This window comes from Labeo rohita, chromosome 2 (genome assembly GCF_022985175.1).
Source record: "Labeo rohita strain BAU-BD-2019 chromosome 2, IGBB_LRoh.1.0, whole genome shotgun sequence".
Taxonomy (NCBI): Eukaryota; Metazoa; Chordata; class Actinopteri; order Cypriniformes; family Cyprinidae; genus Labeo; species Labeo rohita.
The window spans coordinates 4845274-4867885 of record NC_066870.1 but is presented as its reverse complement, the minus strand read 5'-3'; the positions used below and the strand labels follow the sequence as shown (position 1 = coordinate 4867885).

The following is a 22612-nucleotide window of genomic DNA, read 5'->3' as shown; positions in this document are numbered from 1 at the left end:
TATCCCCTACCTGTAACATATTAGTTCATGCTTTGTGATTATGCATTTTTTTTTACTATTTTATCTGATTGCTGCCAGATGATCAGGTCTTTTAAGCCCCGTCAACTAGACAAACATCTAGGATGAGAGTCGAGAGTTGAAAAATGAGATGGATCATGCAAAATGCATGTTATTTTTTATTGAGTACTGACCTGAATAAGACTTTCACATAAAAGATGTTTACATTTAGTCCACAAGAGAAAGTCATAGTTGAATTTATAAAAATTACCCTGTTCAAAAGTTTACATACGCTTGATTCTTAATACTGTGTTGTTACCTGAATGATCAACAGCTGTGTTTTTTTTTTTTGTTTAGTGATAGTTGTTCATGAGTCCCTTGTTTGTCCTGAACAGTTAAACTGCCTGCTGTTCTTCAGAAAAATCCTTCAGCTCCCACAAATTCCTTGGTTTTTCTGCATTTTTGTCTATTTGAACGCTTTCCAACAATGACTGTATGATTTTGAGATTCATCTTTTCACACTGAGCACAACTGAGGGACTCATGTGGGACTCATTAAGAACCAGGGGCCAGTTGCATAAAAGGTTAAGACTAGTCTTTAAGCCAGCTATTTTTTTCTTTAAAGGTCATTATTTAAAAACGCTCACTGATGCTCCAGAAAGAAACACAATGCATTAAGAACCAGAGGTTGAAAATTCTGAACACAATGAAGATGTGTACATTTTTTTTATTTTTCCTTAAATGTCATTTTATTTAATTTATTATTGCCCTTTAGAAGCTACAGATGATACTTAAATGTTTTCCAGAAGACAAAATAAGTTCAATTTACCCTGATCTTGATTTTGCAGATTCTGCAAGGTGTATGTAAACTTTTGAGTTCAACTGTACATGAACCACAGTGACACTTTTTTTTTTTTTTTTATTTCCTTAAATATACTTATACCTGCTTTTACTTGCTAAAAAAGTTTGAACTATGAAGATTTGTAGTAGATTGCATACAAATTTGTGTATCAAATATCATACAGGTGTCTTCACAAGTTTAATACATCCAGACAAACGATCAGTGCATGTTATTCCACAGAAAAAAAAAGAAAACTATATGACCTTTTGTTATTTAAAAAGGTACTCAAAACCATAAATGTGATATGTCCATCTCTCTCTGTAATGGCGTAGACTGTTCAAGGTTTCTGCATCATTTAAACTCATATGCAACTATTACAGAAGGTTCAAACACTCACTGATGCTTCAGAACTAAACATGATGCATTAAGAGCCAGGGGTGAAAACTTTTTGAATTTTAAGATCAGGGTAAATTTAACTTATTTTTGTGTTCTGATAAACATGTAAGTATCTTCTGTAGCTTCTGAAAGGCAGTACTAAATGAAAAAAAAAATGTATTTTGGCAAAATAAGAAAAATGTACACATTCTCAAACCATTCAAAAGTTTACACCCCTGGCTCTTAATGCATCATTTTTCCTTCTCATCAGTGAGTGTTTAAACTTCTGTAATAGTTGCATATGAGTCCCTCATTTGTCCTCAGTGTGAAAAGATGGATCTCAAAATCACACAGTCATTGTTGGAAAGGTTTCAAATACACAACAATGCTGAAAAACCAAAGAATCTGTGGGACCTGAAGGACTTTTCTGAAGAACAGTTTAACTGTTCAGGACAAACAAATCACTAAACAAAAAACACAGCTGTGGATCATTCAGGTAACAACACAGCATTAAGAATCAAATGTATGTAAACTTTTGAACAGGGTCATTTTTTATAAATTTTAATTATTTTCTCTTGTGGACTATAAGTAAACATCTTTTATGTAAAATATCTTATGCAGGTCAACACTAAATTAAAAATAACATGCATTTTGTATGATCCCTATTGTTTTGGTAAAATAATTAATATTCTGCAAGGTGTATATAAACTTTTGACTTCACCTGTAAGTTACACTCTAAAAACTTCTGAGCTGTTTCAGCCCAACTTTGGGTCAAATATGGACTAACCTAGCTGTTGGGTAAAATTTTTCAATTCAGTTGTCAACTAGTTGCTTATTAGCATGCATATTACTAGAATATTAGCCATTTACATTTATTAGTACTAATTAAGCACATATTAATGCTTTATTCTACATGACCTTATTCTACATCCTTAATCCTACCCAGTACCTAAACTTAACAACTACCTTACTAACTATTAATAAGCAGCAAATTAGAAATTTATTGAGGGAAAAGTCGTTCTAAAGTGTTACCTAAATTTTTTACCCTAAATTTGGGTTAGTCCAAATTTGACCCAAAATCGAGTTGAAACAACCCAGTATTTTTTAGAGTGTAATGTGAGAATGCTATTTATGTGTCTATTTTCGGTTTGATTACAATTGACTGATTCATTATAATAATTCTTTACAATTATCTTTGTATTTTTCGAGGAAGCAGTGTTCTGCCTGTGTTGGCAGAAAAACACAGATGTCTAAAAACCATTAAATCAAAAATAATTACAAACACAACATAAACTTCCAGATAAAGCCAAAACTGCAAACAGCCGACAGTAGTAGTGGTTTGATCCTGAATGAATCAGTCTGTTCAATCGAATCGGTTGAGTGAATGATTCACTGATCCACTCGTAAGTTGCTGAACTGAGAACTGCATACTAGTGTGCTGAACGATGATTTTACCAAGTACAACATGTTCCTGGATCAACATCCTTGTTGATCCTGGAACAACATTCCAATCAACCAATCAGAATTAAGGGATAACTTTTCAGGAAATGTCAGTTTTAGGCTTACGATCAGGGTTAGGTACTTCAGCTATCATTTCCCTCTGATTTTAGGAATAAATTATAGGTAGGGTTAGGTTTAGGGATGGGGATTGGGTTACTACTCTTCTACTAAGCATACTGATCCAATACGCAGAATTGTGAAGCTCATACTTTTGTACTAACATAATCCTTAAGTTTTTTTATTTAAGCTTTAAAGCGGTCTCAATCATCCTTTTGAGGATGGAAGAGCTTCTGTTTATGAGTTGCATACAGAACTCTTGAGTGCAAGTGCAATAAACATTTTTGTGAGAAATGTATTTTGAGATCTCAGTTGAAGATGATATAAAGGTTAATCTAATGTACATTGTTGTCCAGCTCTGCTTACGGACACATCCTGTTTACTCCAGTCGAACCTCCACCACAATCAAATAAATGCAGCAGATCTGGCTGTATTTTTACATCTGTTCTTTTCCCGTCTGCCTATCAAATCAGTCTGAAGTGGCTCAAAGGTCAGCTGCTCTGTGCCGTAATGGCTTCCCGGCTCTGCTACAAAAGCAGCTCCCTCTTCCCGCCGCGAGTCCTCCACCTCGCCGTTGCCATGGTTTCTAAGGTTGAGAAGGGTGCGGCTGAAACCTGCACGTCGCCTCCTTTTTTTAAAACCTTTGCACGGATTACCATCTGTACATAGAAGACGTTTAACTTCACAGAATCAGTTGAAGTGCCAACATTGCTGTCACATGACTGTTGGATGGTTTGCTGCTTTTTGCTCAATGATAAAATGGCCTAATCATCAAACATCATGTGATCATTTAGCTCCAGAGGGTGGGAAAATGCCACTTCCGTAATTCAGCTAATTGCAGACATAAATAATTCAAGCTGTTTTTCACAGATGTGTCCACGCTGTGTATGTGTGGCAGTGGCAGTTGCTCTCTACATTCACACGTCGTGACTCTTCAGGTCTTTGAGGGCTTGCTGTCACCGAGCATTGATCTGTTTTCCCTGCCAAACTTCCCCCGTCCCGCCTGCCCGTCCTCCTCAGAGCCTCTCAACTGGCCGTCAGTCAGCTCTCGGTCCCGCCCATGGCTGCGTCCTCAGCTTGTCTGTCATTTCCTGCCACACCCCTGGGACGTATTGGCAGGCCGTCAATAATGAGGAAAAGCTCTCCTCGTTCAGTAAGCCAATTGTAGGGATGTGAGGTGTAATTTTTGAAAAATACACTGTGGGAATACATTTACATTTGAAAGCATTTAGCCTGGGATAATGAGTGCTAAATTTTCTGTAAAACATGCTTGTCCATCACAGGTGACTGCATGATAATGAGGGCATTTTATCACAAGCAGAATGTAAATGATGCAGAAACCTTGAACAGTCTACGCCATTACAGAAAGAGATGGACATGTCACATTTATGGTTTTGAGTACCTTTTTAAATAACAAAAGGTCATATAGTTTTCTTTTTATTTTTTGTAGAATAACGTGCACTGATCATTTGTCTGGATGTATTAAACTTATGAAGACACCTGTATGATATTTGATACACAAATTTGTATGCAATCTACTACAAATCTTTATAGTTCAGACTTTTTTAGCAAGCAAAAGCAGGTATATATATATGTGGTTGTGGTTCATGTGAACTCAAAAGTTTACATACACCTTGCAGAATCTGCAAAATCAAAATTGAACTTATTTTGTCTTCTGGGAAACATTTAAGTATCTTCTGTAGCTTCTAAAGGGCAGTACTACATGAAAAAATAAGAAAAATGTACACATCTTCATTGTGTTCAAAAGTTTTCAACCTCTGGTTCTTAATGCACTGTGTTTCTTTCTGAAGCATCAATGAGCGTTTGAAACTTCTGTAATAGTTGCATATGAGTCCCTCAGTTGTCCTGAAAAGTCTGATCCCAAAATCATAAACTCATTGTTGGAAATGGTTCAAATACACAAAAATGCTGAAAAAACAAAGAATTTGTGAGATTTTTCTGAAGAACATCAGGCAGTTTAAATGTTCAGGACAAACAAGGGACTTTTAAACAACTATCACTAAACAAAACAAAACAAAACAAACAAAAACAAAAACCAACTGACAAAAAACAAAACAAAACAAAATCTAAATAATTGAATTTTTATAAATTCAATTATTATTTTCTTTTGTGGACTAGGTATACACATCTTTTATGTGAAATATCTTATGTAGGTCAGTTCTAAATAAAAAATAACATGCATTGTACATTGTATGATCCCTCTTATTTTGGTAAAATAATTAACATTTTGGAGATACTGCAAGGTGTGTGTAAACTTTTGACTTCAGCTGTATCTTTGTGCTGTGAAATCTTAACAGTTACTAACTTATGTGTTTTTCATTATTATTTTTTTGAAAAAAACAAAACAAAAAAAAAACATTGAAGTATGAGTATAAAATATGATACATCAGGCTTTTGAGGAACTTTTTGTCCATCTCTCTATGTCTGTTATACTGCTGTTCTGCCTTAAATGTCATTGGTTTGCATTAAAGGCTATCAGAATTTCATTCGGAGTTATTATAGTAAAAAAACTAAAAGAAACAAACAAACAAATAAAATTTTCATTACTTGAAACAAATTTAATGTTAAAGAAGTTCACTTCCAGAACAAAAATGTACAGGTAATTTACTCACCCCCTTGATATCCAAGATGTCTTTCTTTCTTCAGTCGATAAGAAATGACGGTTCTTGAGAAAAACATTTCAGGAACTTTCTCCATATAATGGACTTCATTGGGGCCCCAAGTTTGAACTTCCAAAATGTAGTTTCAGTGCAGCTTCAAAGGGCTCTAAATGATCCCAGCCGAGGAAGAAGGGTCTTATCTAGCAAAACGATCTGTAATTTTCAAAACAAATTGACAGTTTATATACTTTTTAACCTCAAATGCTTGTCTTGTCTAGTCTCTGTGATGTGCATGCGTAGTCTGTGTAATCCGAATCAATACAGTTAGGGTATGTTGGAAAACTCCCGTCTCGTTTTCTTCTTCAGCGTCAAAATCGTTCTACATCGCTGTTTTAACTTTTTTTGTAAAGGGCGTTTGATCTTCTCTGCTTGTTTACTTTGTAAACACTGGGTCAGGTACTTCTGCAGCAATGTAGGATGATTTTGAAGTTGGACAAGAAAACGAGATGGGAGTTTTTCGACAAAACCTCACTGTACTGACCGCATTAAACCAGAAAAAAACGGAAACCGGAGTTCCTGCGAGTGTTTGAGGTTAAAAAGTATATAAATTGTCAATTTGTTTCGAAAATGACCGACCGTTTTGCTAGATAAGGACCTTCTTCTTCGGCTGGGATCATTTAGAGCCACTTGAAGCTGCATTTAAACTGCATTTTGGAAGTTCAAACTTGGGGGCACCATTGAAGTCCACTACATGGAGATAATGTCAGATTTTTTTTCCTCAGGAAACATAATTTCTTATCAACTGAAGAAAGAAAGACATGAACATCTTGGATGACTAGGGGGTGAGTAAATTATCTGTAAATTTTTGTTCTGGAAGTGGAGTTCTCCTTTAACTGAAATAAATAAAATGAATGTTAACTGAAATTAAATTGTTTATTTCAGCTAGTTTCCAGGACAGTAGTTCTCATTTTCTTGTTTTATTTTAACCTGACGTACTAAAACTAAAGCTATAAAACAAACAAACAAACAAAAAAAAACCTATAGACATATTTAAAAACAACAAAGAAATGACAAAATAAAAATGTCAATGACTCACAATAACATTACTAAAACTTTAACTAAAATTAACATGAAAGCAGAAAGTTCAAACATAAAATCTAATTCAAAACTTCAACAAAAACTATAATCGTGTCAGTAGTATTAAAATAACACTGATTTCAGCATATTTTTATAAACATACAAATATCAGCAATTGCTTCAAAATCCATATTTTTGTAAAGCTTGTGCCTCTGTATAAAACTGAGTTTGAGCTCTGTATTTTCACTATATCATACTATATGAGCCATAAAAGCCTAGTGTATAACATATATGCAAACACTCTTCCATTTAAAAATGATTTTTTTGGACTTTTATTTCCTATGTCAGCCTTTGCGTGGTTTGGAAAGCAAATAAATTCAGTTGTGATTTCATGCTGACTTTAAATAAATTATTAAAACTATTTTGTGTCTTGCCTCCCAGTTTTCCCTGACATTTCTAGCTCATATTGAAATGTCACATTGCTTGGGGAGTCTTTCCTGAGAGGTTCACGTTGATGGTGCGAAGTGATAAATCTTCCTTATTCAACTTTCTTTTCTTTCTGTCTTTCCCTCCTTCTCTCTCTCTCTCTCTCGTTCTCTGCTCACTCTCTCCATCAGGGCTCTGTATAGTTGGAGAACTTTCTCCTGAGCACTTCTTCATCCTCTCTGTGCTAAGAATAGCACTCGTGTTTACTTACTTTGTTCCACTTTCCTCCCTACTTTCACTGTAAGCTCTTTTCCGGGAGTTTTACTGGGCCAGCAGTGATGTACAACTCTGTATAACTTTGACCTGATATAAGCTGAATTTTCCCCCCCTTAGAACTTCTTCATCAGTTACTTTTGCACTGTAGCAAAGGACCTTTCTGTCGAGCTCAGTGTTGTGTTTTTTGTGGAATATGTAGAGGTTCAGTGTATGCTGTGAACAGAGCCTTTTGTTTCTGCAGCTGTACGTCCAAACAAGAGCAAAGCTACAGTCTAATGGTGATATATTACTGTAAAATGAATAGTGCATGCAGAGAAATGCATGTGAGATACAAAACTGACAGATGAGGATGAATCCAGCACATAAATTAAAATATCCATGGCCTTCACTGCACACATTATCAGTCCAGTTCAAAGGCTTATGCTTAAATGCAAAATGTACTTAAGAATTTCCTTCCAAAGCAAGCAAACAAACAAAACCATTTTAAAATTAAATTAAATTAAATTAAATTAAACCTGATGGGGAAAAGGGCGCAAAAAAAAAAAAAAAAAAAAAAAAACACAACTATTCTTTAGTGTTTGTTTAAATTCAAACTCTACCTTGCTGGCAACAGCTCCAGCTCCAGCTTATCTTAATATTAGATAATAATTACTTTTTATTAATTTTACTTTTTATTATTTCTGTAAATAGAATAAAATAATTTACACCAATTTTTTTTTTTTAAATTTTTACACCACCCGTAATAATAATAATAATAATAATAATAATAATAATGATAATAATAATTTCATAGCATTTTGCAGAACTTTTTCTAGACTTTTTACAGACTCCCAGGATCCTTTTGTGTCCCTGTTGATAATAATAATAATAATAATAATAATAATAATAATAATAATAATAATAATAATTGTATAGCATTTTACACAATGTTTTCTTGCCATTTTACAGAACCCCAAGATCCTTTTGTGTCCCCTTGATGATGATGATAATGAAAATATAATAATAATAATAATAATAATAATAATAATAACAATAATAATTACATTTTAAAAATAATTGCATACAAAATAACTAATTGCTTTTTGAAAAATAATTTGCATACAAAATAAATAATAATAATTTACATTTTTGAACAACTATTTAATTAAATAACTGGTTTTTAAACAACTATTTCTTGACATTTACAGACCTTAATAATAATAATATATTTAAATTTTAAAATAATTGCATATTAATAATTAAATAATTGTTTTTAAACAACTATTTCTTGACATTTACAGACCTTAATAATAATAATAATAATAATAATTAAATTTTAAAATAATTGCATATTAATAATTAACTAATCACTTTTTAAACAACTATTTCTTGACATTTACAGACCCTCAGCACTCTTTGCTGTTCCATTGATAATATGCAACTTCACACAACTTTACCCAACTTTTTCTAAACTTTTTTGTATATGGCCTCTTGATGCTGCATTTTTTTTACAATTTAGCATTTTTAAAACTTTTTTTCTCCTAAACCTTTTCACCGATCCCCTTTGTGGCCCCTTGATGATTCCCAAGCATGTGATTCCATTTATGTAACCTTTGATTTCACAACATATTGCCCATACTTCCATTTGTGTTATTTCATATTTTTGTTGCCTTGCTTTTATTCTAAAATGTGCCAAACAGAGCAGGTTCTGCCAGCTCCTGAATTCGGAATGTGTCCTTCTGCACAGCTCCTTTTCATCATTGTGTTCTCCTTCACTGTAGCCACTGATTAAGTTAGTTTTTAATACACTTGATAGAGTGTGTTCTAGTCTATACTGCTTTGTAAGGGTGTAATTAGGGCCTGTCTGCTTCCAAGTGGAAACCCGAGCGCGGCTCATTATCACTGGTTGTCGTATAGTGTGTCTATTGATTTCTACAGGGAACCATCCAGTCAAGTGTCCTCTTACTGCAGGAGCACCTGCTTGCCACCAGGGGTGCTGCAGACCCAAAAATCGGCTTCATAATGCTGATGTGTTCCTGTAGTTTGGCAGTCTGCATTACAGCTGAAAGTACTGAAAATACCATATGTGGCACATATGTTTTTATAAAAGCATATGCATACAACATATAGAGAAACTGTTATCCAGCTCAATAATTAAATGCACAGTAAAATGTGTATTATTAACATTAAATCATTTACCTGACAATGCACAGTCCTCTTATTGTGCAAGATGCATCAGTGCAAAAGATGTTCATTTTCAAAATCTCACAAATGCATCACATTACATTACAAAATGCAAACTGATTTATAATAAAAATGGCACAATGAAGTGTTGAGACGTATGAAATAGTTATCATCCTTATGAATGAATGCTTCTTCAGAGGAAGGTAGAGACCAAATCATCCTCGAAATGAAACCGCAGCTGACTTTCCTCTATTATAAACCAATTTCTGTGTTCAGAGTAAAACTATTTATAGCCGCTCACACTCTCAGCATTGAAGAGGATTGATTGTGTCAGGTAATGAGTGTGTCAGCGGCATATCCCGAAGGCTCATATTAATGAGCAACAGGGATCTTTTTGTCCATTGGGTCACCTCATACAGGGAAAAAAAGGACCAATTTCCAATTAGAATGACTCAGGAGTTGAAAAGCCCCCAGCAACACTTTATCTAACACAGACTTCAGGAGTGTGTGTGTGAGAAAATGATGAGTGTTTGACAATTAGTCTTTCCTAGAGGACTCACACTCAGAGTTGCTTTAGTTAAATAAAGAATCTGTTGTTTCATAAGTCTGAGACCCATAATGTAGGATTTTCCACATTTTGAGTCTGGAATCTGAAAAATCACCTTTAAAGTTGTCCAAATGAACTTCTTAGCAATGCATGTTACTAATCAAAAATTAAGTTTTTATATATTTATGGTAGAAAATTTACAAAATATGTTCATGGAACATGATCTTAACTTAATATCCTAATGATTTCTGGCATAAAAGAAACATTTTGACCCATACAATGTATTGTCAGCTATTGTTACAAATGTACCCGTGCTGCTTCCGACTGGTTTTGTGGTTCAGGGTCACATTATATATACATTTTAGGTACTAATATGTAACTTTAAGGTACTGATATGCACCCTTTAGGGGTAAATAAGGTACAAAAGTATAGCTTTTAAAAATGTACTGCCCCAGTGACAGCTTTTGAACCGTTTTTTGAGCGTATAATATTTGTAATTTCATTTAATTAAAAAAAAAAAGTATTTATCAACACTTTAAAGCCTTTATGTATAATGCACTATAAAGGTATTCATGATATATGTTTTAATGCATGATATATATTCATAAATAATTGTAACTAAAGTTAAAATGCATTATAATATTTAAAAGTTTCTTTTTCACCTTGTTTTTGAAGGTGCATTCAACTTTTTAAATGTGTAACAATAAATAGATAATTATTATAATGGTTACAATTATTCATAAGATCATGCAATGCATTATAAGGTGCACTGCAAGGCATAATTAATGGATTAAAACCACTTTTATAATGCATTATATATAAAGGCTTTAAGTAAAGTGTTACCATGTGTTTCATTTTTATACTAATAAAAAATAAATGCAAAATAGAAGCAATTTCACTGATGACCTCAAACTTTCTGCCCCCTGTTGCAACTCTAAGGAGTCTTTTTATTTTTTAAGTAAACCCTGTGCACAATGTAATCAGCAGGGGGCAGTGCAGCCCTCCAGGATTGTGTGAACCTCTCATTTTTCGATGTGAATAATCAGGATGAATGTGTTTTGTAGTTTGATGCCATTTGAGCCATAATAGAAGAGTGTGTACTGTTCTTTTCCTCTTTCATGGCCGACATTGTTGATTAAACAAAGCAGAAGCTCTTCGGTGGTTTAATATTTCAGAAAACTGTCTGTTTGAAATGTACACAGAAAGACAGCAGCATTTATTACACCATAATTATGGAATAAAATAAGTGAACTGTGGACGCATTGTCTTTCCTGCCCCCTTTAATGGAAGAATAGTAACGCCAGAGCTTTTATGTTCGTCCTCACAGCTGAGGGAGTTGTGTTGCTCCTGTTTGTGGAGATGAAGCCATGTAGAATTAATGTGTTGTGCCACACAAGTTGTCATTTATTGACTTTGAAATGATAGCAGGAGGTCACCGGGACCAAAGGGAGTCCAGCCGAGCGTACAGCCTTTGGTTCTGATTGCTCTGTTCTCTCCTGACACACTAAAACATAAACCTCTCTGAATTTGAATTCATTCGCTCATGTTATTCTGTTAATTTCCTTCTCCTGCATTCTGCGGTTTGTTTTAGTGATCATTTCCTTTCTGTCATGTCTCACAGTTCTCATCTTTTAGAGGTCTCTGCAAGCACACTTCATGCACCCTCCCTTAAAACAGACTGCAATTTCATGTGTCCTCAGTGCTGGAAATGGAGGCACAGTGGTTTGAAAAAGGCAGGCTCTTAAGACTGAGAGGATGTCGGCTCTGCTCGTACGGACAGATTTTGTATGCCATTAATCGCCGTGGCTGCCAGGTTGTTATTTCACCGTGCATTTGTGAAACACTTCAACACAGTTTATCAGTCATCAGGCGTGATTTCATGGAGATGAGATATGGATTATGCTGATATGCTACTGGCTGTGTGAAATATCTTACCAGATGTATTTATCTCACAGAGTTATCAGGTCAATAACGTGAGCTGGTGTAAAATCAGGGTTATGCGTCATTCAGAAATGAGCTGAAAATGCTTTTTAAATTCTACAAATTTGAATTTTTGAACTGAGGTCTTAAACAGGATGCAGAATTCAAATTCAAATTTGAACATTCTATAACTGCAGTTTGTGTGATTCAAAAGTTCAAGTGCAGTTTATACACACAGCGGGTATGTCCAGAAGCATTATTTGATATTATAGTTTTCATATTTGCTAAAACACTAAACCCCATTCTCTAAACCAAATTCTCAATAGCCTAAACCAATTTGTCAAATATATCTTTCTTTCTGCAAAACTTTAAACAAGTTTAGGCAGTTTAGACACTGTTTGCAGATCTCATGCACTCTTTTTGCAAAACACTAAACGCGTTCTCACTCATTAAGACACAGTTTGCTCTGTGATAAACTTGTGATGCAAAACCCTAAACACAAGAAAGCAAAAGTTAAGCACAACTGCAACACGGCTGTCATCGTTAACACACAGTAATTCAAAATTCTTCACACTTGTTTTGAAATATTTAAATATACAAAATATAAGCTAGTTGAAACTGCGCAGAATGCACGGGTGCATCTATCAGTCTGAGAGGTACAGAAGAATGTGAAAAAAATATATATACATACATATACATACATATATATGATATACTGTAAGATGATATTACTGTACAGCATATAGTACAGTTTTTCTGAAATGCTAAAACAAATTTTTGAAACCATCACTCATTTTCTCAAAACCTCACACATAATACACTGATCAGTGGATCCAATTACAACACACAAAAAAAAAAAAAAAAAACAAATATATATATATATATATATATATGTGTGTGTGTGTGTGTGTGTGTGTGTATACAGTACTGTGCAACAGTTTTAGGCCACTAGTATTTCCACCAGCTAAAAAATGGTTTAAAGTAAGTTATTTCTATCTTTTGCTGTAGTGTGTCAGTAAAAAAATATCGGTTTACATTTCCAAACATTCTGTTTGCCATTAATTGTAATAATCTAGTGAGATTTTTGTTTGCACAAGGAGTCTGAAAACAGCCAGTGCTCCACACTGATCTAATCTCATCATCATCCAGTCTGTCTCTGGAATGACATGAAGACACAGAACAAACTGAAACAGAGTAAATCCAGAAGAACTGCGGCAACGTCTCCAAGATGTTTCAAGAGACCTTCCTGCAAAGCTACCTAAAAATTTTGCGCAAGTGCACCTATAGGGCAAAAGCTGCTGTAAACGCAAAGAATGGTTTCACCAAATGTTGATTTCATTTAGTTAATAGAAGGTAATTGATAAAGAAAATCTATTTATGACAGCATCCTCATTTTACAGCATTTTTACACAAGTGCCTAAAACTTTTAACAGTGCTGCAGCTTTGCAGGTAGGTTTCTTGAAGCATCCTGGAGACTTTGTCACAGTTCTTCTGTTATTTCTGATATTTCCTACTGACACACTACAGCAAAAAACCGACTTTAACTGACTTTAAACCATTTTTTAGTTGATGAAAATACTAGTGGCCTAAGACTTTTGCACAGTACTGTATATATACATAAAAACAATACCATTTTCAATAATAACATGTACAAACCGAAGCAAACCATGAGAACAAATCTTAAATGATCTTAAATCTTAAATAATCTTAAATGATGTAATAGTTCAAATATAAGGTAAATTGTTCCAGTCAATAGGGGCTTTAAACATAAAAGCTTTTTTACCAATTGTTTTTTTGACATGAGGAACAAAGAAATAGGTCTGAACAGAATGCCTAACTTGACAATTTGAATAAAAGGGTACAAAAATATTGTTGTAAATAGCTAGTTAAAATAAATACATTTGAAAAGAAATTGAAGCCAATGAATATGTCATCTTGTATGCCACTGGAGTGCATCGTACATTATACAACGATGGGTATAAAAAGAACATATATAGATAGATAAATGGTTTTGAAGCGATTGTTTGATTTTGCCAGAAGAGTCAGGGGTTCTGTGAATTTAGTTTGAACATTTGGATTTGTGTTTAAGGTTTTAAGAAAATGAGTGATGGTTTCAAAAAATATTTTAGCATTTCAGAAAAACTATAAAGTGGTGTTTTGGTTATATGTCACCTGTCGTGTAGTGTTTAATATAGCTGTTTCTGAATGTATAAGGTCTGCAAAGATATCAAAAATATTTAAAACAAATTATTTTACTAAAACAAATCTTACAAAAATGATGTAAGACTATTTCAGAGAATATATTAAAATTGCGAAAATACTACAATTATGCTTAAAAGTGTAAAAAAGAAGTCAAAACAACATTGAAAAACTGTATATTGTTTTGAGTATGTTTTAATATTGTGATAAAATAAGTTTACAGTTACAGTTTATCAAAAGTATATTTCATTGTAGGTTCTTTTTATATGTTAATGATAATGGATCTAGTTTACATTTGTAATTGTATATTTAGTTTTTTTTTTTGTTTGTTTTGTTATATTTAATTTGCTTTTTATTGTTACGTATTGCAACAGGCAGGCAACATAATTCTGCTGCCTTTTACAATACCTTCTTATGGCTAAATACAAGGCAGCAATCCAACGTGTCCTTGTGAGTAGGCAATCCCATAGTGCACTGCAATATCCTTTATAATGCATTATTTGATATTAAAGTTCCCTTTTTTTTATGCCCTTTTCAGTTTTTGCCTTTCATGTAGTGTATTATATAGCTGTTTGTGAATGTAAGAAGTCTTTAATATTCCAAAGACGAATTGAGTCAAAATGACAAATGGAGTTATTATCTCTCAAAAGAAAGGACCAATTCTGAGCCGCCTGATATGAGTTGTCAGGAATTCCAGGCTCACTTCCTGAGCAAACCTGCAGTAGCATAATGCATAATGCTAGCCTTACGGTCTTCATTGTCCGTCTGTGAGCAATGTGTACTTTGACCCGGCCTCAAACACTGTAGTTGTAGCTGATGCCCGGCTGAGTTCAGTTCGTGTTGTTGCCAGGTCTTAAACAGAAAGCATTGTTTTCGGCACTGCGAAAGCAAATCCACTTTGCGTGTACTCCCAAAGGAGAAGATGTGAAGAGTCACTGGTTCAAATTCATGTTTACAGTAACTCCAGCCTTTCGTTGACGTGGATGTGTTCCTGTCAATTTACTGACAACTGCTTCTCAAATCTTGCCAAGTTACTCAATCCTAGAATTGCATGACATGTGATGTGCCAGTAGTCACTCGGGTTACATTACCACTCTCACATTAGAGAGAAATTACATTTTCATTCATGTTAGATGTTAGATTTTTGTGCATTTTTATGTGTCCCAATGTCTCGACAGTCAGCATGAGAAACATATGATCACATTATCAATGGACAAGTTAATTACTAGCAGCTTACCAATAAACCAGAAAACCCCTAGAGAATGGATGCAAATTTACTCTGTTGCAAAGCGATAATGAAACATCAAAGCGGTTGAGTTGATCTTCAGCCCTCTGGTCATAAACCCGAAGTAGTATAAGCAGAAGACTATGTAAATAAAAGCAATTTAATTAACTGCAGATCTAGAAATAGGGAAAAGTTTTAGTACTTAAACACCGGGTTAAACACCTGATTGCATCATTATGCGATTTTGATTCCTTCTAGTGAGCACACATATCTCAGAGTGACTCCTGTCAAAATACATCATGTGGAAAGCATTCATATGTTATTTGAAGCATCATATTTGTGTACAAACATCTGATAAATCTTAAAAGGAAAATATTTCTGTCCATTCTGAATCATATGTCTAAAAGACATCTGCTGTATGCCATTCTACCATCCATCCATCAGGAAAATGTTCTGCTGATGATCTGATCCTACTTGTTTGTGTGTTTTAGACACACTGTCAATCTGTTCAGGATGTTTCAGTGAATCTTTCTGTCGCATTGTTACTTCAGTGAAAATAGGTGTCAGCTTTTATGAGTGAGTCCTATTTTTATTATGAATGAGTCACTGAATCATTCACTAAATGTTTGTTCAGAAACATTAATTCACCATTACAGTGTTGTTCAACGTTGCAGTGGTTCTTTGAGGCTTTGTTTGGATCTGTTTGCGTGGGTCTATTGAATCATTCACTCAACTAGTTTGTTCAAAATCAGTAATTCATTCATTAGGGGAAAAAACACAACTGTGTTGTTCATTGTGGCAACAAAAGTTGTGTATTTTATTCCAGCATTTAGTTGCTTTTTCCGTGACAGATATGACAGGTTTCTGATGGCTCCTTCTTTTTTTGAATTTGGATGACATGCCTCTTTCATCTTTGGGCACCTCTATATTTTGTCATCTTAGTTTGTTCAGTTGTGAAAATAAGTAGTTTGTAAGTTATTAATCATTTTATCAAGATTAACTTAAAGCGACAACCATCAGTTCATATTTAAAGTCTGTTTACAAAGTATTTACATGGACGTTCAGTGTGGAAGAGCTTGTGTGTGGTGTGTATGTTTGAGCGTAAAAAAGTTCTACAAAGTTACAAATCTCAAAGTCCACTCCAAGGGGAGATAATACCCAAGGGGTATTGTGGGTAGCGACGAGGTGGGGGATAAGCCTAAGCGATGCAGCGTGAAGAGCCGCTTCAGGGACGCTTCAACGCTGCAGCGCGGCTGGTATAAACACAAGCATTGACTAGAGTGGCCGCGATCAGCTCCGGTGGCTGTGTCAGGGCATAACATGCCGCAGACATGTGCAGTGTGTGGTAAGAGATTTTTTCATCATACAGTGTAGATAGCTTCACTTATAACGCCAGTGCTTTTTTGAAATGCATAGACTTGCAGGATTGTAGGCCTTATGCTGGAGACATTTCGGGCAATGAAATATGTAAATAATTAAATAAATTAGCATGATAATATCATGTATCGGCGATCTCACAGGCTGACGATAGGACCCAACACTACTGTAGTGTCACCTATACCTTAATATTTTAAACTATAATGGAGCAGACGGAACTTACTGCTTTGGCAAGGGGGGTGGCAGTACTGAAACACCATCTAAGCTGTTCGCCAATCACAAATGCAGTGGGACAGCTAACCAATCACAACACATTTCATTTTTTGGAAGGCGGGCCTTCATCAAACCCCGAACTAATCGAGCCTTTTGTGCCAGGCCGGAGAGAAATTATGTGAAAAATAATGCGTTTTTCAAACCTCCAAGCATTAGAGCATGTCCCCCCCCCCACCAAAACAAAATCAAGGCTTTGTAAAAGAGCATAATAGGACCCCTTTAATTAAAATGACAAGATTTTGCAAAATAAATAATCTAGGTCATGTATTAAGTTCATATATATTTTAATATGAAAAACTATTATTAACAATATCTATGAAATTATACTTTTTCTTAATGATGTCACACTGAAGCTGTGATTTTCATAGCAGTGCACCATTTAAATTCACCTTAAAATAATATGAAGTCTTTAAAAATAATAGCAGTGTAAAACCACAGACCAGCAATAAACTGTAAAGTTATAATATTATGGATTTAAAAGTACAAGCTAGTAATGCCTCTGAAGTTATATATACAGCCAGTCAGCTAACTGTGTTCTGTAGCATCTGCGCTATGTTGCTTAAATTGTCTTTTGGATCTAACTGTAGGTTAGGGTTCCAGGTTATAATATGCAAAAGTCTAAACATTAATCTCTTAATTTTACAGTAGGTAAAGAAACTCACCTAAAATAAAGGCATAACTTTCACCTAAAAAGTGCATATTTAAACAGCTCCTATTTTGCTGAAAATTTTCAGACAGCTTTCAAAATGGCCACCAGGCAGTGTGAACACATGGAGATGCATATCTCAGTGTGCAATGGTCTGATTACAGTAAGTATGTAGTAACAAACACATCACTTGATTAAAACATCAAGTAGGATAATGCATTTATTTTTGAGCTCAAATGGAATTGTGCTTAATGGGTACATGAGCTTAATAGGTATGTTTGCCCTATTTGTGTGGATCTATTGAATAATTCACTCAACTGATTTGTTCAAAAACAGTGATTCATTCATTAGAAAAAAACAAAAACAATACAAAACACACCATTACTGTGTAGTCCAATGTTGTAGCCATTTTTTTGAGGATTTGTTTGAATCTATTTGCATAGATCAACTGAATCATTCAATCAAGCGATTTGTTCCAGATCACTGATTTATTTAGAAGGAACAAAACACCATACCATGCCGTTTGTTGTTGCAATAGTTCTTCTGTGGTTTTGTTTTGAATTATTTTCATCAGAGCAAAAACCAAAGGGATAGTTCACCCAAAAATTAAAATTCTGTCATCAATTATTCACCCTCATGTCATTCCAAACCCATAAATCCTTTGTTCATCTTTGGAACACAGATTAAGATATTTTTGACAAAATCTGATGAATTCATCAGTTTTTTATTTCATTGCACAAACACTACATACACAATACTCAGTAATAAAATTAATTTACAGTACATGTCTTGACTGAATAGTTTAAATAAAATGTAAAATGCAGCTTGTCGAGGAAAGGTGTGCTATTACTTTTTTTTAATTGATCGGATTTACCAATTTCACCTTGTTTTATTATTTAACAGGTGAAAAAAAATTCAATAGCTTCACATTGGATCTAAAATTGTTAGCTCACATACTCAACTCACTTCTTCAAAAATAATGCTGCAAAACAACACATTTCATCTGGTTTTAAGTTCTCCATCTGCGTTGAGAAGCTCTCTGCATTGGCGGACGCAGCGCTCTAGTGCCCATGAATAAACTCTTCTCTTTCAACTGCAGTGAATTTGTGGCATCTACATTAGCAGGACTCACCAGCTAAAGTCAAAGGGTTAGCAGGAGCTTATCAGGGCGTTTAGACGTGTGGTTTTGTAATGCTGATATGTGCTGAAGTGTAAATGGAGCCTAATGGATTGGTAAGTGGTTTGGTGCTGATGCTGGTGAAACAGTTTGAAGCAGTTTTCTGCCAGCTTATGTTTTGTGTGTGTGTGTGTGTTTGCGAGTGTTGATCTGTGTCTGTCAGAGCCTGGACCTCCGCCGACCTGATGAAGGCCGATACTGTTCTCATGTGTCCCTGTTCCACTCAGTAGGGGTTTCACAAGTCAACTTCATGGTACATGAGAAAGGTCAGTTAGTTTTACAGTAGCAGGAATATACCATATACACTTACACAACAGACAGGCCTGTATACATCTTAAAGTTTCAAAGGGCGTTTGTCTAAAAATTCTTACCTTTCAGTTGTCTTATGTTCATTCCTCCTGGAAGAAATAGGATATCGGATTTTTGTTTCCCTTACAAGAAAATTAGATGGAGATTAATGCTGTCAAAGCTCCAAAAAAGACAACAAATTGTTAAAGTAGTTAAGACAACTCATGCACTTTATCCAAGTCTTTTCAAGCCTTTGTATGGGGAACAGATCAAAATTGAAGCAGCTCTCAAATCTCATTTGTGGTCAGTTTCAAACGTGCCACAATTAGTCATGTGACAAGCAAGAACCAATGCTGTGCTCAGTCAGTCCGTGTCAGAATTTTAGACATTTTTTGCACTTTAACTTAATAAATGAAACTGCTAAAGTTACATTTGCCTTTGCAGACTGAAAGAAGGGTTCACAGCTGTTAAGGGGAAACACGAAATTCAACACAACAAAACTTTAAACTGTAAACTTTAAGCACTTCGCTGCATTGAAAAAAACTGCAAGACTGAGTATTTTTACTAGGGTTGCTGTCAACTAAAGATTTTTTTGGTCATTTTGAGCATTAGTTGCCTATTGGTCACATGTTTATTAATAAACCATATAAATCCTAATAATGTGCCTGTAATTGCCTACATACCCTAAAAAAGCTTGCCACAGCGCGCCGGCAGATATAATAATTATAAATGTGTCTGGGAAAAACAGCAAGGAGACTGCATTAATGGTTTAATAAATTACTAACAAACTAGCGCTTTCTTTGTTCTCGGCTTAAAAGTCTGTACGCATGTTTCATACAGATTACATAATCTGAGAATATTTGTTTTCTATTTGAATTGGTTCATTTATAAGTAGACTTTTCACTCTCTATAAAAGTATTTTTCATGTCTGTAAGGCAAGTATACACAGAGTTTCGAAGTTTCGCACTCAAGTTCACAGAGACCAAGACGGCAGAAACCGCATCCTGTTAGCTTTGGTTATTTTAAAAAAGCACAACGTTTCGTTGTTATTGTGAGTGCACACAAATAAATGTAGAGTCTTCACAGATTCGAAAGATGCATTACCCTTATCTGTATGACCAAAATGAAGAAGTATTTTAAGTGCAAGAGAAGGGAGCGTCCTATTATTCTTCCACACTCCGCACAGACACTTGAATAGTGTTCATTTTTCTAGGTCAACATTAGTTTGAGTGGCCATGTAAAGTTGCTACTACATACATCTTTCTGATGTAAATCCATATTTGAGGTTGATGAAAGATAGGTGAGTGTTTGGATGTCCTGCCCGGTACTATATTACCACATAGACCAGCCGTGAACAATCTGTCCATCACAAAGTATGTGACTTTTTATTTCTGCGACTAAGCAACTAATAAAATTTTTGTCGACCAAAACTAACGGTTAGTGACTGTGCCATTAGTCACGCATATCATGCTAAAAAACAGTATTTATAGATTTAAAAGAGGAAATAAAAGATAAATATGTATTTATATATACTTGTATATATATATATAGTTTTTATGACCTTTTGTCCTGTTTCTGTGATGCAGCCTAAGTGAGAGGAGGCAGTCAGGTAAAGCACAGGGAACAGCTCGCAGAAAAATGACCTGTAAGGTCACGAGAAGGATGAAAAGAATGAAAAGTGGATGTAGTCTTGTCAAAGTGCCCCAATAAAGAGTATTTGTCTTGGCACACATTGCTCCGTAAATGAATGTATGTTCCTCATGCAAAGGCTAAAGCTCAAGCTCAAATCGGAAATATAACTGCTAAGGATCACTGATCTTGAATCAGAAAAAGTGACGTCACCACCACTCCATTGGCTCCTGAAACAGTCAGTCAAACCTCATGATTCCTCTCGCCTCCACCTCTCCCGTGAATGAAGTGCAGCATGCATTTTGAAGCATCTCAGCTTGTTTGCAGTCTGAAGGTAAATAAAGAACTGTTGACTGAATAAGTACAGCATTTTCTTTACTCAAGAAACACTATATTTATAAAGGTTTTTTTGTATTTGAGAAGCTGAGAAGAGTGTCTTAGTCTAGCATTTGTTGTCAAGTCAAGTAAAATAGCTTGTGTGAAGCACTGAATCTTTAATATGATACTTTGGCCAAATAACAGAAAAAACTGAGCACCCATTAGCGCTGGGCGATAATTCGATAACGATAATTATCGCAATACAATTTCTCGATGAACGATATGAAGAGTTCGATGAATGTTCGATATAATTCTTATGTACCAAAAACTGCTGTGCGCTAAAGACGCGATATGTGAACGGCTCCGTCACACGAGCACTAAACAGCGCTGTGAGATCCAGTGAAGAAACACTTAAATTCAGCGATGAACACTCACTGCACCATGGTATTATGGCAGCAATGTGGGATATTCACATTGAATTTTATTACAGGAGTAATGGTATATAATTATAGTATGCATGTATTTGTGATTAAGCTGTAGCATGTGTGCATTTGTAGTGAATGTTTTTAGACTACCGTTTTTCATACAGATAGGCTACATATAAAACCATGTAGTTATTTTTTTACCAAGGTTTGAGGTACCATTATGTGTGGTTTTAACTGTGTTTATCATGATTTAAAATGTATGCTTGCTACTATGGCAGACCAATGCTTAAATAAAAATAATAATAATAAAAAAAAAAAAAAAAAAACTAGGTTGCTGATTGGTAATGAACAAAAATTTACCTCTGCATCCTCAAGCTATTATCAAATGTGCATTTCTAAGAGACAAAAAAGTGATATTATTATTATTATTATTATTAATAATACTATACATCTCTATGTCGACACTATACAATAATATTTCATTAATGTTAGCTAAAGTATTAACTAATATGAGCATACAATGAGCAATACATTTATTTCAGTATTTATTAATCTTTGTTGACGTTAGGTAATGAAAATACAGTCGTTCACTGGTAGTTCATGTTAGTTCACTGTGCATTAACTAATGTTAACAAACACAACTTTTGATTTTAATTATGCTTTAGTAAGTGTTGAAACAATTAAATTAATTAAATAACACATTAATAAATGCTGCAGAACTATTGTTCATTCTTAGTTCATGTTAACTAATGTTAACTATTGAACCTTATTGTGAAGTGTTACTATTTATATTACTGTATCTGTATACAATAAAGCCACAATACCAACTACCAATAGGTTTCCGGCCGACAGCAAACATTTCTTTTGCCTATGTCACAGTATGAGGTAAATCCAGCCCTTTACATGATACTGATTTTTATTGCCAAATTGGTTTGGAACAGTTGTTGAATAAACAACTAAACTGAACTATTGTGCCTGTCTGTGTGCTTGACTGACAGTTTTATTGATCACTGAGAGAGCGTTGACTTGGTATGATGTTGGTTCAATATAAAAATGATATTTTTTAAAAAAAGCTTAGATGTAGTAAACTACTTTTGTGGCTTAGCTTGCTACATTTCTCATGGCTGTAGCTTTAGTGTAGTGAAGCTTCGTTTAATGAAGAGTAAGTGTTAGCTTAGCTCACTCCATTTCCAAGTAGCTTGCCCAACACTGTGCAGAGGTATATGGTGTTGAGGAAATGATGACAGAATTGAACT

The 22612-nt window shown here is 34.6% G+C and overlaps 1 protein-coding gene across 3 annotated transcripts in view; it reads left to right on the top strand.

Annotated features, from left to right (window-relative positions):
- Window positions 1–22612, top strand: part of dpp6b (dipeptidyl-peptidase 6b) — a 197956-nt gene that overhangs the window by 54471 nt on the left and 120873 nt on the right. The window lies entirely within an intron of this gene.